General features: G+C 44.4%; 1 non-coding gene across 1 annotated transcript; it reads right to left on the reverse strand.

Annotated features, from left to right (window-relative positions):
- Positions 1–12,398: 12,398 nt before the first annotated feature.
- Positions 12,399–12,469, reverse strand: TRNAG-UCC (transfer RNA glycine (anticodon UCC)). Its single transcript has one exon. It is a non-coding gene; the product is annotated as a tRNA-Gly (tRNA).
- Positions 12,470–14,118: the final 1,649 nt, after the last annotated feature.

A 14,118-nucleotide genomic window follows, 5' to 3' on the forward strand; every position in this document is an offset into this window, starting at 1 on the left:
CTCCGTGTTGTCACTGCGGCCTTTGACCAGCTGTCGTCGATTAGACTCCAGCTTACAGCAATTCCATGTGCGTCAGAGTAGAACTGTGTGCCACAGGGTTTTCAAGGCTGATTTTTTTTTGGCAGCAGATCGCCAGGACTTTCTTCCAAGGCCCCTCCCTCTGAGTGGACTCGAACCTCCAATCTTGCAGTTAGCAGCCGAGCGCATTAACCATGTGTACCACCCAGGGACTCCTACTAAGATCTAGTTTGCCTTATCTTCTCCCTGAGTGCTGAAGATCAAACCCCCCTCTCTTGCTGCAGACCAACTTCTTCTCCTACCTCGGGCACATTTTAGAATAGGTGTGACGGCTTTGTAACATGCCACTTGGCTAGGCTGATTACGTTTCCCAGAATTCCCTTTTCTCATACGTTTCCTGTTAGAAGATTCTCTCAGGAGAGTTGGGAGGTAGCAGGGAAGTGGCAGCCATTTTATATAGCACACTGGTCGTTACTGATCTGCAGATTCACCTGGTTGACGTGAAGCAGTCCCTGGGCTTGCAGTTGCTCTCCTTCCCCTCCCCCGACCACATCCCCCACCCCCATATTTTTGCTCAGTTTCTCTGACTTCTGTGTTCGGCTCTGTAAGGAAGGGCCCTGACTTCTGCAGGATACCCTTGTCACCAAGGTCAGAGGCAACGAGAACAGACAAGGGGATCCGTTAGTCTTTATAGGGTTCCAGTTCAAGCATGTTGTTGGGTTGCAGCCCGCTTATGGTCTTCCCTTTTTTAAGGCCTGCCTAAAGACTACGGGCTCTCAAGTCACACAAAGCAGCTTTGCAGATACTCCTCAGCCAGCATCCAGAATTGTGTAAGCCAATTCTCTGTAATAAATGAATTATACTTATATATGTTATATTGAGGAAATCCTGGTGGCATAGTGGTTAAGAGCTATGGCTGCTAACCTAAAGGTCAGCAGTTCAAATCCACCAGGCACCCCTTTGGAAACCCTGTGGGGCAACTCTGCTCTGTCCTATAGGGTCACTATGAGTCGGAATTGACTTGATGGCAGTGGTTTTTTTGGTTTAATATAATATAATATTAAAAAAAAAAAACCCAAACTCGTTGCCGTCAAGTTGATTCTGACTCATAAAAACCCTATAGGACAGAGCAGAGCTGCCCCACAAAGTTTCCAAGGAGTGGCTGGTGGGTTTGAACTGCTGATCTTTTGGTTAACAAACTCTTAACCACTATGCCACCAGGGTTTCCTATATTAGTATATAAAAAATATAGTATATATTTATTCTGATTCTCCGGATGAACCCTGGCTGATACAACATGTAAAGAATTTTGGAATCAAAATTTGAAATTTGAATCATCATCTTATTGTTGTTGTCAGTTGTGGTCGTCAGTTCTGACTCATAGCGGCCCTATGTGTAGCAGAACGAAACACCGCAGGTCCTGCACCATTCTCACAATTGTTGTTATGCTTGAGCCCATTGTTACAGCCACTGTGTCAATCCATCCCATTGAGGGTCTTCCTCTTTTTCGCTGACCCTCTACCTTACCAAGCTTAATGTCCTTCTCCAGGGACCAGTCTCTCCTGATAAGATGTCCAAAGTATGTGAGACAAAATCTCACCACCCTTGCTTCTAAGGAACATTCTGGCTGTACCTCTTCCAAGACAGATTTGTTAGTTCTTTTGGCAATCCATGGTATATTCAATATTCTTTGCCAACACAATTCAAAGGCATCAATTTTTCTTCGGTCTTCCTTATTCATTCGGTGTCTGTGATTAAGGAAAAACATCCAGTAATTGGATCCTGATTCAAACAAACCAACCACAAAGGACACCTTTGAAACAATCAGGGAAGTTTTTAATTTTTTATGGGCATTGTTCATTGTTTTCGGTGTGATAATGGCAAGATGGTTTTAAAAAAAAAAAAGTTGCTCATCAGAGATTCATACTGAGCTATTTACAGGTGAAACAATAGGATTTGTTTCAAAATAATTCAGGAAAAAAAAAACCCAGACAATGAATAAGGAAGACCAAAGAAGAACTGATGCCTTTGAATTATAGTGCTGGTAAAAAAAAAAAAATAATAAAATATTGAAAATCCCATGGACTGCTGAAGAAATCTAACAAATCTGTCCTGAAAGAAGTACAGCCAGAACGCTCCTCAGAAGGGAGGATGGTGACACTTTGTCTCATTTACTTTGGACATCTTATCAGGAGGGACCAGTCCCTAGAGAAGGACATCATGCTTGGTAAAGTAGAGGGTCTGCAAAAAAGAGGAAGGCCCTCAAGAAGCTGGATTGACACAGTGGCTGCAACAATCGGCTCGAGCATAGTAACAATTGTGAGGCTGGTGCAGGACCGGCAGTATATTTTGTACTGTTGTACACAGGGTCACTATGAATCGAAACCAACTCAATGGCACCTAACAACAACAGAAAAGTAAGTGGGGGTAAAGAGATAAGCCAAAATTGGCAAATGAAGATTACACCTGAAGCTGCGTGAAAGGTGTAGGAGGGTTCATACAACTATCCTCTCTCTAGTTTGGTATGTTTTAAATTCTCCATAATAAAAGTTTTTAAAAATTTGTGAAAAATACACAGAGCCCTTTCTACCTATTGAATGAATGTGTACCCTGTCGGTGTTGATGAGAATACCAACTTCTGTTAGGAAACAGGAGTACACCATGGGCAGGAAAAACCTGGGTTTTCTGCACCTGGAGAAAGACAGAGCTGGAGGAAATGAACATTGAGCCATGGGGTTCTCCTCTAAAGCCCTCTCTCCCTGGATGCTAAAAGCTGCAGTTTATTGGCCAACTTTTAGTGGCTACTTTCAGAAATATCAGACCATTAGGTGAAAGTAAGGGCTAGAAATAAGAATACATAAAGCTGTTCGGAATTTTTTTTTTTTTACAAACTTACCTTTATTATGTCTTGAATATATGTGTAATATCGTAAATGTATTTAAAATGAAAGAGTAGTTACCGTTAAAGGAAGCAATAAAGCATGCTATCAAGTTCAAATCACACTCAAATGTTAATAAACATGTAGGCAACAAAAACTACTATCCACATTAGATTCAGCTATTAATATGACATAGAGCCACAATCTGTACCGTCAAACAGAAAATTTTTCACTCTTTCAGCTTATATTGTCATCCAATAAAACTGCTAGCATATTTGAAGTCCTAATGGAGTTTTCAAGGAGTCTAAGCCAAAGTTGAAATTTCGAAGGGAAAACAACCTCGCAAAATCTCCCATATTCTTTTTTAACAGAGATTCTCTTTAACAAACTTTGACTTTCTAGCACAATGTTGGAAACTCGCCCTGCACCGTGGACCACGTGTGTGTGTGTGTGTGTGCGCGCACGCCTGTGTGTTTGTGTCTCAGTTGTTGTCCCTCTTCCTGTGAGAAGCAGTCCCCTTAAGATCCCACCAGCCCCTCTTGCCCTAGAGTAGAACTATGTACTCCACAGGGTTTTCAACAGATGTAATCTTACAGAAAGTTTCGTAAAAAACAAACAAACAAACCTGTCGCTGTCGAGTCGATTCCAACTCATAGCAACACTATAGGCCAGAGTAGAACTGCCCCATAGGGTTTCCAAGAAGTGGCTGGTAAATTTGAACTGTCCACCTTCTGGTTACCCGCTGAGCTCTTAACCACTGTACCACCAAGGCTCCAAAAGGTCCCTAGGTGGCACAAATGGTTTACACTTAATTGCTAAGCTAAAGATTGGTGGTTCAACCTCACCCAGAGGTACCCAGGAAGAAAAGACCTGGTGACCTGCTTCCACTAAGATTACAGCCAAGAAAACCCTATGGAACAGTTCTACTCGGTAACACATGGGGTTGCCATGAGTTGGAATCAACAGTAATTAACAATAAAAACAATCTTACAGACATAGATTACCAGGCCTTTCTTTCACAGCTCCACTGGGTGGATTTGAATGGTCAACCTTTTGGTTAATGGCCGAGTACAAACCATTTGTGCCACATAAAAAAAAAAAGCTCTCAACTTTCCTGAGCATTTAAATCTCTGAACCTCAGCTTCCTCATTTGGAAAAGAAGGGCAGTACTATCATCTGGCTGAACAGTTTTTTGCTTTTATTCAAAAAATATTTGTGGAGGAACCACTTTGTGCCACACAGTGAATTTCAGTTGCTAACACATACAATTGTCATAATGATCCAGTGAACTGTGACAGCACCTAGCACCGTGCCTGGCAGAATGGAATCTCCCTAAGTGTCCATTCTTTTCCCCTTCACTGGTTTCATTGGATCTCTCCCGGGACCTCCTCTCAGCCTGCTTTCCCAGCCTGCCTCTTTGGCAGCAATTCCGTCTCCTGTCTGCCACTCTGCCTCAGGCCTCCCAGCCTGGTCTGACGTGGGAAGCCTCCAATGTTAAACACCCCGCTAATCGTCAGGGCTCCCACGAGTCTCACTCCAGCCCTGCCAGCGTGCCCCCAGACAGGGTGGTAGGCTGGGGGATTGGAGACAGGAGGAACCAGTCAGGTCTGCTGTATTGAATTAGATAGACCAAAACTTTTCTCCGTTTTAGATGCTGCTGAATTCCTAGGAACTACTTGGTAGCCTGGAATAAGCGATGCTTTGTGTTTTCTCAGAAGGGAGAGAGCTGACCCACACAGGGCGCTCCCTCCAAGCCTGCACTGGGGGAGTGGGCAGGCTTTTCCATTGGAAACTAGACGTCCCACTCCTTAGCCATTCCTAACACCAGTTCTTTTTTTCCGGTCATATTGTCTTACTTCTCACTTCTGACCAAGGGACCCCATTAATTCTCTTTGATGTATATTCCAAGTGACATCATTTCAGCTCTTTGAAATTCAAAGAGCTGGATTAATGAACCACAAACTTCAAGCAAATTGGCTGCATAATCCATCACATCTGACCGAAGCGTCGCTGCTGCCTCAAATTCCAAAGAACGGCAGAAATTTCCCAGGCTGCTTTTGAAAGGGACACAAACGCCTGAAACGGCAGCCACACCAGGTCCGTCCTTTGTAGAAACACTACGTGTTATCTGTGTTGGAAATTAAATAGTCCTATTCAGCGTTTGGTATTTTATTGATATAAATTTAACCTGTTCAAGGGCTATATTAAATTCCAACCTTTTCCAGAATAATCTACATTTAATTCCTCTTTCTACCAATCTATTGAAAATATCCTTCTTGGCAGCCTTTCAAAAAAGATATATGAACTGCAAACTCTTTTAGATTTTGTCGAAGTATTAAGAACAGTACTTACCCACATATTCAACTGAGGCCTTTTTATTCCATTCCATTTCCCCAAACTCCTTTCATATAATGTCAGAGCCACAAAAACCAGGAGCAGCGACTGGGTACAGCCATTTACCTTTCCTTCGGCAGTGAAAATGGCATTGACATTCGCAAATGAAAAAATATATATCAAACTAATTACCTCCTTTTCTCGCAAAGTAAAAGACAATCTAACACCATTCTTTTGGACCTAATGCCATTTATTTCACGTAAGGGGGTTTTTGTGTGCTCAGAAAAGATGGTGTTTAATGCGTGTGAATCAAAACCCAGATTAGCTGATTAACTGATGCGTCTGCGAAAGAAACGAAGAATCAAGATGCTGTGAAAATTGTCAAAAGCACAAAAGAATGTCATATCAGGTGAGACTAGTTCATGAGGTCCAGAATTTTCTCTGCCAGTGAAACAAAAGAAGCTTTTTTTTTTTTTCCTTTTCCCAAAAATACATAGAATAAAATTTTAGTTAGTTGCAATCACCAGGAAATGAACCATCGCTGGAGAGCTAAGTTTTCCAGATAGTCAAAAGTAACTTCTTTAAATAGGGGAATAGTTTGTTTATCTTAACTATCTCCCTGTCCTCTTAAATAGAGTGCATTCAGCATTGCTTACTCATTCAAAGTCATCATTATGGACACCAAAAATGATTTACTAAACGCCCAAGGACTTGATGAATTGTGTAGGGTTCCTTGCCCCTTCATCAGATTGCCCCAAATTACTATGCTGGATTGCCTGGTGGTGAGATCTAGTTTGATTTCTCTGTTTCTCGACCCTGAGTTGGACTGTGGAAGGCTGAATCTCAGAAAGGTAGTGATACCTCCCCCAAATCCCTAACCCTCGGTAAGATTTGGTTAATGCATCATCACGTAAGATTTCTCCAATCCAAAGGCCCCAAGGGATTGGGAACTCAGTGGTAGAATTCTCACCTTCCATGTGGGAGACCCAGGTTCAAACACCAGCCAAGGAGCCTCATGCACAGCCGCCACCTGTCTGTCGGTGATAGCTTGTGTGTTGCTAGGTGATCTACTTCTGCAAAACAGCAGTGAAAACTCTTCATCACAACAGGACCACGAGCCAGGGCTGACTTGACAGCAGCTAGCAACAAGAGGGGACCCAGCCCTTTTCTCTTTTTTTTTGCAGGAAGATGCAAATGAAGAGGTTTTCTGTTTAACAATGACCATCATCTGTAGCGTGTGATGGAGAAACCCAGGCTTAATGATCCAATCTTGAGTTAAAGGAGAGGAAGGACAGAAAATTAGATTCTTGAAGAGAGCTTGTTCGCTCCAGCGGTCGAATGCCTCAGTAAAATTCTAGAGAACCGTAGAAAGAGTTCAGGCTGACAAAGAGAATGGGCAATGTCAATGTCACTAAAGGGCTACTAGATGACACTTCAAGATAAGTCCATCCATTAATTTAACTACTGCTGTGAAACCCTGGTGGCGTAGTGGTTAAGTGCTATGGCTGCTGACCAAAGGGTCAGCAGTTCGAATCTGCCAGGCGCTCCTTGGAAACTCCATGGGGCAGTTCTACTCTGTCCTATACGGTCACTATGAGTCGGAATCGAGTCGACAGCACTGGGTTTGGTTTTGGGTTTTGGTGACATCCCTGAGTTTCAGGTTTGTAAACTTTTTTGGAGTCCAAGTTCTAAGCTTTTATACCTGTACCTCAGTGCGTGTAAATTTTCCAGAAAAACTGAAGTCGTTTGAAGTGATTACAGAAGTCCCTGGGTGGTGCAAAGAGTTAACATGCTCAGCTTCTACCCAAAATGCTGGCATTTGAGTCCACCCAGAGGAGCCTCAGAAGAAAAGCCTGGTGATCTACTTCCAAAAAATTAGTTATTGAAAACTGTTCTACTCTGACACATGGAGTCGCCATGATTCAGGGTCGAGTCAAAGGCAACTGAAACTAGAACTGGAAAGTGATTACAAATTCTTTTTTCCCCTATTTTGTGGGAAAGTCTTTCCAAAATGTACTACGCAGTCCCCTGACCAGGAGCTGCACGACCTCAGCTGGCCTTCTCTCAACATCAAGGTCATGCCTGTGAACACTCAGTACTTGATCATGGGGCAACATGACAATGTTCCTTGGGTCCCCTTCCCAGCTGGGTGACTATGGGAACATTTTCTCATGTTTCTTTATCTGTGCCTACCTCATAAGGTTGATGTGGTAATTAAATTAGACGCTGTGAGTCAACAGACCAGCATGATGCATTCCTTAGGAGAAAGAGGAATTTTCTCACCTTCTCTATCAAAAATCATTCCTCAAATCATTGGTTTTGTCCAAGAATTGGGACCTGGAATAAATGAATATTTATGAAACATAATTTTTTTGAAAAATGCTGTAGGTTAAAAGAAGTGCACAATTCCATCTATGAAGTGTTTTTCCCAAAAAAACACCATGAATTTCCTCAAGCCTCTAGACCTACCCTTCTTTTTTATAAGAGGAGAAACCATCAGAGATTGCAAGAGATAGAAGAGATGAATCGAGCAAATGCAACGTGCTGGCCTTGTGTGAGGTCTGATCTGAAGAATCTAACTAGAAGAACACCATTTTGAGATCATCAAGGAATATTAAACATGGAAGAAGTACTATATGACATTAAGGAATGGCTGTTAATTTTGCCATGATGACTATATTGTGGTTATATTTTTTTTTAATCTTTATCTATTGGAGATAATACATGGATGCCGTCACAGGTGAACGATATGGTATTTGGATTTGCCTTTTTAGTATTTCCATGAAAAAAAGTGTGTGTGTGCTTGTGTGTGTAAGTAGAATAGATGAAACAAAAATAGCCGAATACCGATAAATACTGAAGCTGCGGTGGATACATAGGGGTTTATTATACCACTCTCTGTACTTTTTATGGAAACCCTGGTGGCGTAGTGGTTAAAAGCTACAGGCTGCTAACCAAAAGGTTGACAGTTTGAATCCACCAGGCGCTCCTTGGAAACCCTATGGGGCAGTTCTACTCTATCCGATAGGGTCACTATGAGTTGGAACCCACTCGACGGCAGTGGGTTTTGTTTTTCGGGTACCTTTTATAAATCTGAAATTTTTCCAAATGAGTTCTCAAATTTATAGGCTGATTCATTTTCAGAACATCATTTGACCCAACACCTGAAAGTGCCCCGCTCACAGGGATGGAAGCCTAACTGAAGCCAGCCATCAGCACTTACTGAGCACCTACTGTGTACCCAGCCAGGCAGGGCCGAGAGGTTGAGCTCATTAGCCACCGTTCCTAACACACCCTCTGACACTTGAATGCATTTCTTTTCATCTAATCAATTTTGCAAAATCATGGTCACTATTAGATTCTCATTTGGGGTCAGCACAGTTTGAAAGACAATTAAATGTGTCATTTAGACCTTGTATCCAATCTCAAGTATTTTTAATAAATATAAAGAAACATATAAATGTGTCATAAATTATTATTAATCAACTTATTGGAAATATATGCAATGAAACAGCTCACCTAGCTCAATCTTCTTTGACTTTAGTTTCTTTCATGCTTTCAAATTTGCTCAGCACTGCTAAGATTATTTCTGAAATTCTTCATTACTTCCAAATTAAAAAAGCCTCAATTCTCTAATACTTTTACTCTAACAAAAACAGCATGTACCTGGGAATCAGAAGATGGGAGGCGGTGCCCCAGACTCTGTCAACAATGAAATACATGGCTTAGGAGAGCCACTTCTCTGCTTCGAATCTAGATTTCCCCAGGAAATAAAGCCAAAGAGCCTGTCGTCATCAAGTCAGTTCTGACTCATAGCTACCACTACAGGACAGAGTAGAACTGCTCCACAGGGTTTCCAAGGCTCTAATCTTTATGGAAGCAGACTGCCACATCTCTCTCCCATGGAGCAGGCTCCTGGTTCGAACCTCCGACCTTCCGGTTAGCAGCCAAGCTCTTAACCACTGTGCCACTAGGGCTCCTTATGTAGGAAATAAGGCTAATTGTATCTGTCACCCATTTTAGAGGGCTTATATAAAATTATACCTGCCCCCATATTATAGATATTCTGCAAAAATACACAAGATGTATGTCTAATAATTTGAAAGGCAATAACTAAGTTCAAGACACCCACGTCCCTAGTTCATTTGGAAGCTGGAGCCCTGTTCATTCTCCCTTGTTCCTCTAAAAACACAGTGAATGAATCAAGTGTGGATATGGCACCAGGATGTGCCCCAGAGGTTCTTGGAATGAGGCATGATTGGCCTTACCCCCACTTAACCCCAAACCAAAACACAAACCCATTGCTATCGAGTTGATTACAACCCATGGCGACCCCACGTGTGCCAGAGTAGAACTGCTCCATAGGATCTTCTTGGCTGTAATCTTTATGGAAGCTAGTCACCAGGCCTTTCTTCCAAGGCACCACTGGGTGGGTTCGTACTGCCAACCTTTAGTAATCGAGCACAAACTGTTAGCACTACCCAGGGACCTTCCAGTGAACTGCAGAGGTTGCTTAACAATACACTACTTCTCAGCCATTTTCTTCAACTCATCCATCGCGGACAGTGACTCGCTGCAGCACTGGAACTCAGTGTGGGGACTGCCTCGCTCAGCAGCGCACAGCAAAATACTCAGGGGCAGCATATGAAAAAGCTCCACCTAGTAGCACTTCTCTAGGTCTTCTTTATCATGTGACACTAATACCATTGCTGCACACTATGTTGCTGTCGTCAGTTGCCTGGTCCCGCACCATCTTCATGGTCACTGGTATGCTCGAGTCCATCGTTGCAGGCACTGTGTATTTCAAGTGCCTTCCAACATAGAGTTTCACCTTTCAGCATTGTATCAGACAACACTCTGTTTTCATTGGCTAATTTTCAGAAGTAAATGGCCAGGCCTTTTTTCCTAGTCTGTCTTAGCCTGGAAGCTCCACTGAAACCTGTCCACCATGGATGACTTTGCTGGTATTTCCAATACAGGTGGCATAGCTTCCAGCATCATAACAGTAGGAGAGGTGCAGACTGCAGAGGGGATGAAATCTACCCTTCACATCCTTCACAAGGATATGGCAGTCATGTGTTCGACCAACAGACACAGGTTCACCCCGTGCAAAAGGCAAGAGATTCAGATAAGGAATAAAATAGGAAAAGAACTTCTTATCTAGCTGGGTCAGTAAACCTTGAACACGGTATCAAGGACCACCGGAGTGGCAGAGTGGCTGTTGAGGAAGAGTAGAACATTCTATCTGTGTGAATAGAAGTACCCCCCACAGCGTTGAGCTAATGCAGCAGTTCCGCACCCATCTCTGATGACCTCCCCTCGACAACTGCGTGGTGATAGATAGCCAGGTGGCCTCTGACCTGCTAGTGCATGGGTCTGGAATTAGTCTCAATGTTTTAGTGACGCCTGTCTTGAGTCATGCCCACCCACAGGGCCGCCCCACTGCCCTGGCATCCCCCAGCCCTTACGCAACTTTCCAGCTTCTCCAGTCCTCCTTTCCCAGCACACCTGGCTGAGCCAGGCCACCTGTATCTATGAGCAGTCTCTTCCACTTACTTGATTCTGACTTTCTATTCTCTATTAGTTCCAATAAACAGAAACAAATCTCTATGCCTTCCGCCTGCCCCTCCCAGTTACTATCCTGAATTAGACTGAGAAAACAACCAACGTGTAGGGGGTCTCTACAGACCACGTGATCCACGTCTGTCCCGGGACCCTGGTCCACTCAGATCCTGAGCAACAATCTTGCTGCTCCCACCTCAAACATCAACAATTCCATTTTTATCCTGGTTGCTCTCCAAATGTTTCTGTTTCGCTTCCCTCCCTGGATTTTGGGTACTCGCTGAGCAGGGTTGAAAATACTTCATGACAGCTGCGATCCAGGCATTTGGAGAACTACAGGTTCCACAGTGCAAGATGGGGTGATGGACCTGACAATAGAGCCCATCTGATGGCTTGGAATGAAGCCTCCCCACCCCACCCCCTTCACAGGGCACTACAAGCTCCTTCGGGGTGGAGCCAAGCAGGAATGTGCCGTCAAAAAGCCAGCTCTGCAGTGGAGGCACCTTTCGCTCCCGAAAGCCTGATCGGTGTCTGCTCAGACACCCCCGTGCACATCACAGGGAGGAGGCCCACCTTCCACAGGTGGCCTATAGGAGGCTTATCTGACACAGAGTAAGAGCGCAGTACGGTGGGTGCTGCCGAACGCATGTCCAAAGTCTCCGCTGGCGTTCTAGACACCTGCCGGCTCACCTTGTCCACCCCCTCCTGGAGGATGACACCCCTCAGCTGGTGAAGTTAATTACTGAGCATGCTGGGGGCTGCTCCCACCTTGGCCTCTCCCTTTTGTTTCACCTAGGCAAGGTGATCAGAGGATGGTTTCTCCCTGCCTCCATCCCAAAATAGATACTCTCTCTACAGATAATAGTTATCATGGCAGGGACGATAAACAGAACTTTTTCCCCTTGTATTTTTTTAAATTTTTTTGAAATGTTTCTCCAAAGATAAAAGCCCGTGGGGAAAGCTCTCCCCATAGTGCCGTGGGAAGACTCCTCACAGCAGAGAGCTGAGAGCAGTGACAGTACCCATGTACACAGCCACGGAGAACAACAGGCAGCAGATGAACACAGAGGCAAGGATGCCAAGTCGGTTCTGCTGGTGACTTCTCTGAAGGCAAGCTCTCTGTACCTGAGGCTCAGAATAGCCATTCCCAGCTCATCATGAAGATGCAGGCATCACCTGGCCCAGATAAAGAGAGAAGCTGGGGTGACTCTGACAGCGCAGGCAGCCAAGCCCAGTGCTCACCAACTCCCAGAGCTCAGGGCTCCTCGGGTATCAGAGAATGTGGGCCTCACTCATGTAGGAAAGGATGAAGTATCTGCAGAGTGGTGGGCAGAGGTACGGCCTGGGAATAACAGTTTTGCCAAAGGGAAATGCCGTATTGTTGCTGTTGTTAACTGCTGTCCAGTCAGCCCTGACTCATGGTGACCCCATGCACGACGGGATCTGACCATCGTGATCCGTGGGGTTTTCACTGGCTGCTTTTAGGAAGTAAATCTCCAGGCCTTTCTTCCTAGTCCGTCTTAATCTGGAAGATCCGCTAAAATCTATTCAGCATCATAGCAACATACGAGCCCCCGTGACAGACAAGTGGTGGGTATGCACGAGGTGCGTTGGCCAGGAATTGAACCCGGGTCTCCTACATGGAAAGCAAGAATTCTACCGCTGAACCACCAACGCCTCCTAGGGAAAATGCCGTAGTGTCATCTGGTTCATTTTAACATTTAGTTTCTCTACATGTACGTACTGGGCGAGCTTTTGTCTGGATGCTGCGGAGAATGCAGGGTACCCCACTGAAGAAGTTCACGTCCGTTGGCCAGGAAAAAGAACTCATGATTAGGTAAAAACCAAATATCAAGCCATGCAGTACTTAGTGTAAGGTCATTGGGGGGTTAGTGTGGACCAGATTAGAAAAAGCTGCACAAAGAAGGGAAGGCTTGGAGAGCTGGCACCGATTCAGAACTAAAAACCAAAAAACCAAACCTGTTGCCGTTGAGTCGATTCTGACTCGTAGCGACCATATAGGACAGAGCAGAACTGCCCCCATAGGGTTTCCAAGGAGTGGCTGATGAACTCAAGCTGCTGACCTTTTGGTTAGCAGCCGAGCTCTTAATCGCCGCACCACCAGTTTCCTTATTCAGAACTAGCACTTACTTAGTCCTCACTGTGTGCCAGGTGGTATACTAAATTCCTCACAGGGCTTTGAGAAAGCTCCTGTTATTACCTCCATTTTACAAATGAAGAAATGATGCTTAGAAATGTTAAGTAAGATACCAAAGGCAGCACTGTATGAGCTAGGCCGCATGAAATGGGGCACCAGCCCAGGCCTATCTGGATCCTAAGGCCTGTTCTCTTAACCACTGTGTTATTATTCCACCCCCGCCCCCACCCCGTGTTAGCCATCCCCTAAAGGCACAGAGGGAGGGAGGGGCTGAGGGGAGAAAGAGTGGGCGTAAGCAAGAGTTAGGGGCACATTGGTGGTTCAGCGGTAGAATTCTCTCCTTCCACGTGGGAGACCCAGGTTGGAATCCCAGCCAATGCGCCTCATAAGCAGCCAGCACCCGTCTGTCAGTGGAGGTTTGTATGTTGTTATGATGCCGAACAGGTTTCAGCAGAGCTTCTAGACTAAGAGATACTAGGAAGAAAGGCCTGGCAAACTACTTCCAAAAATCATCCAATGGAAACCTTATGGATCACAATGGCCCAATATGCATCATGGGTATGGCACAGGAGTGGGCAGCATTTAGTCCTATTGTGCAAGGGGTCACTTTGAGTCAAGGGACAACTCCACAGCTGGTAACAACAACAACAGAGCAAGAGATAAAGGTAGAAAAGTGGGAGAAGGACACACGGAGATACTGCCTTGTCCTCATTAGGAAAAAAGAAAAGAAAAAAGTCTTAATTACAATTACCCAAGTGTTCTCTTCCTAACTAAAGGGAATTTCTTTTTTTTCTTCCTGGTGTTCCTCTACATTTTCAAAATGTCTCTGATGAACACATGGTTATTATAATAATTAGCAATCAATATTCTGGGTTTATTGTATTAAAATGAGAGGTAGAGCAGATACCTTCTGCTAGTTCCATTGCGTCACATTACCAAGGAGGAAGCTGAGGCGTCAGAATAGTAAGCAATTTGTTCAAAGACACAGAAAGATTAGGCAAAGGGGGTGAGAAGCCAGGTTCTCCACCACGCTGTGCTCTGGTGAATTTTTTCAACAAGGCAAGCATCAGAGTGCAAGCGACAGTTAAATGACAGTTTAGGAAGAGCAGCAGGGTACACTGTGAAAAGGAGGTGGAAGAGGCTGGCATGAGGGAGACCACTCCAAAGA

This window comes from Elephas maximus, chromosome 13 (genome assembly GCF_024166365.1).
Source record: "Elephas maximus indicus isolate mEleMax1 chromosome 13, mEleMax1 primary haplotype, whole genome shotgun sequence".
NCBI lineage: Eukaryota > Metazoa > Chordata > Mammalia > Proboscidea > Elephantidae > Elephas > Elephas maximus.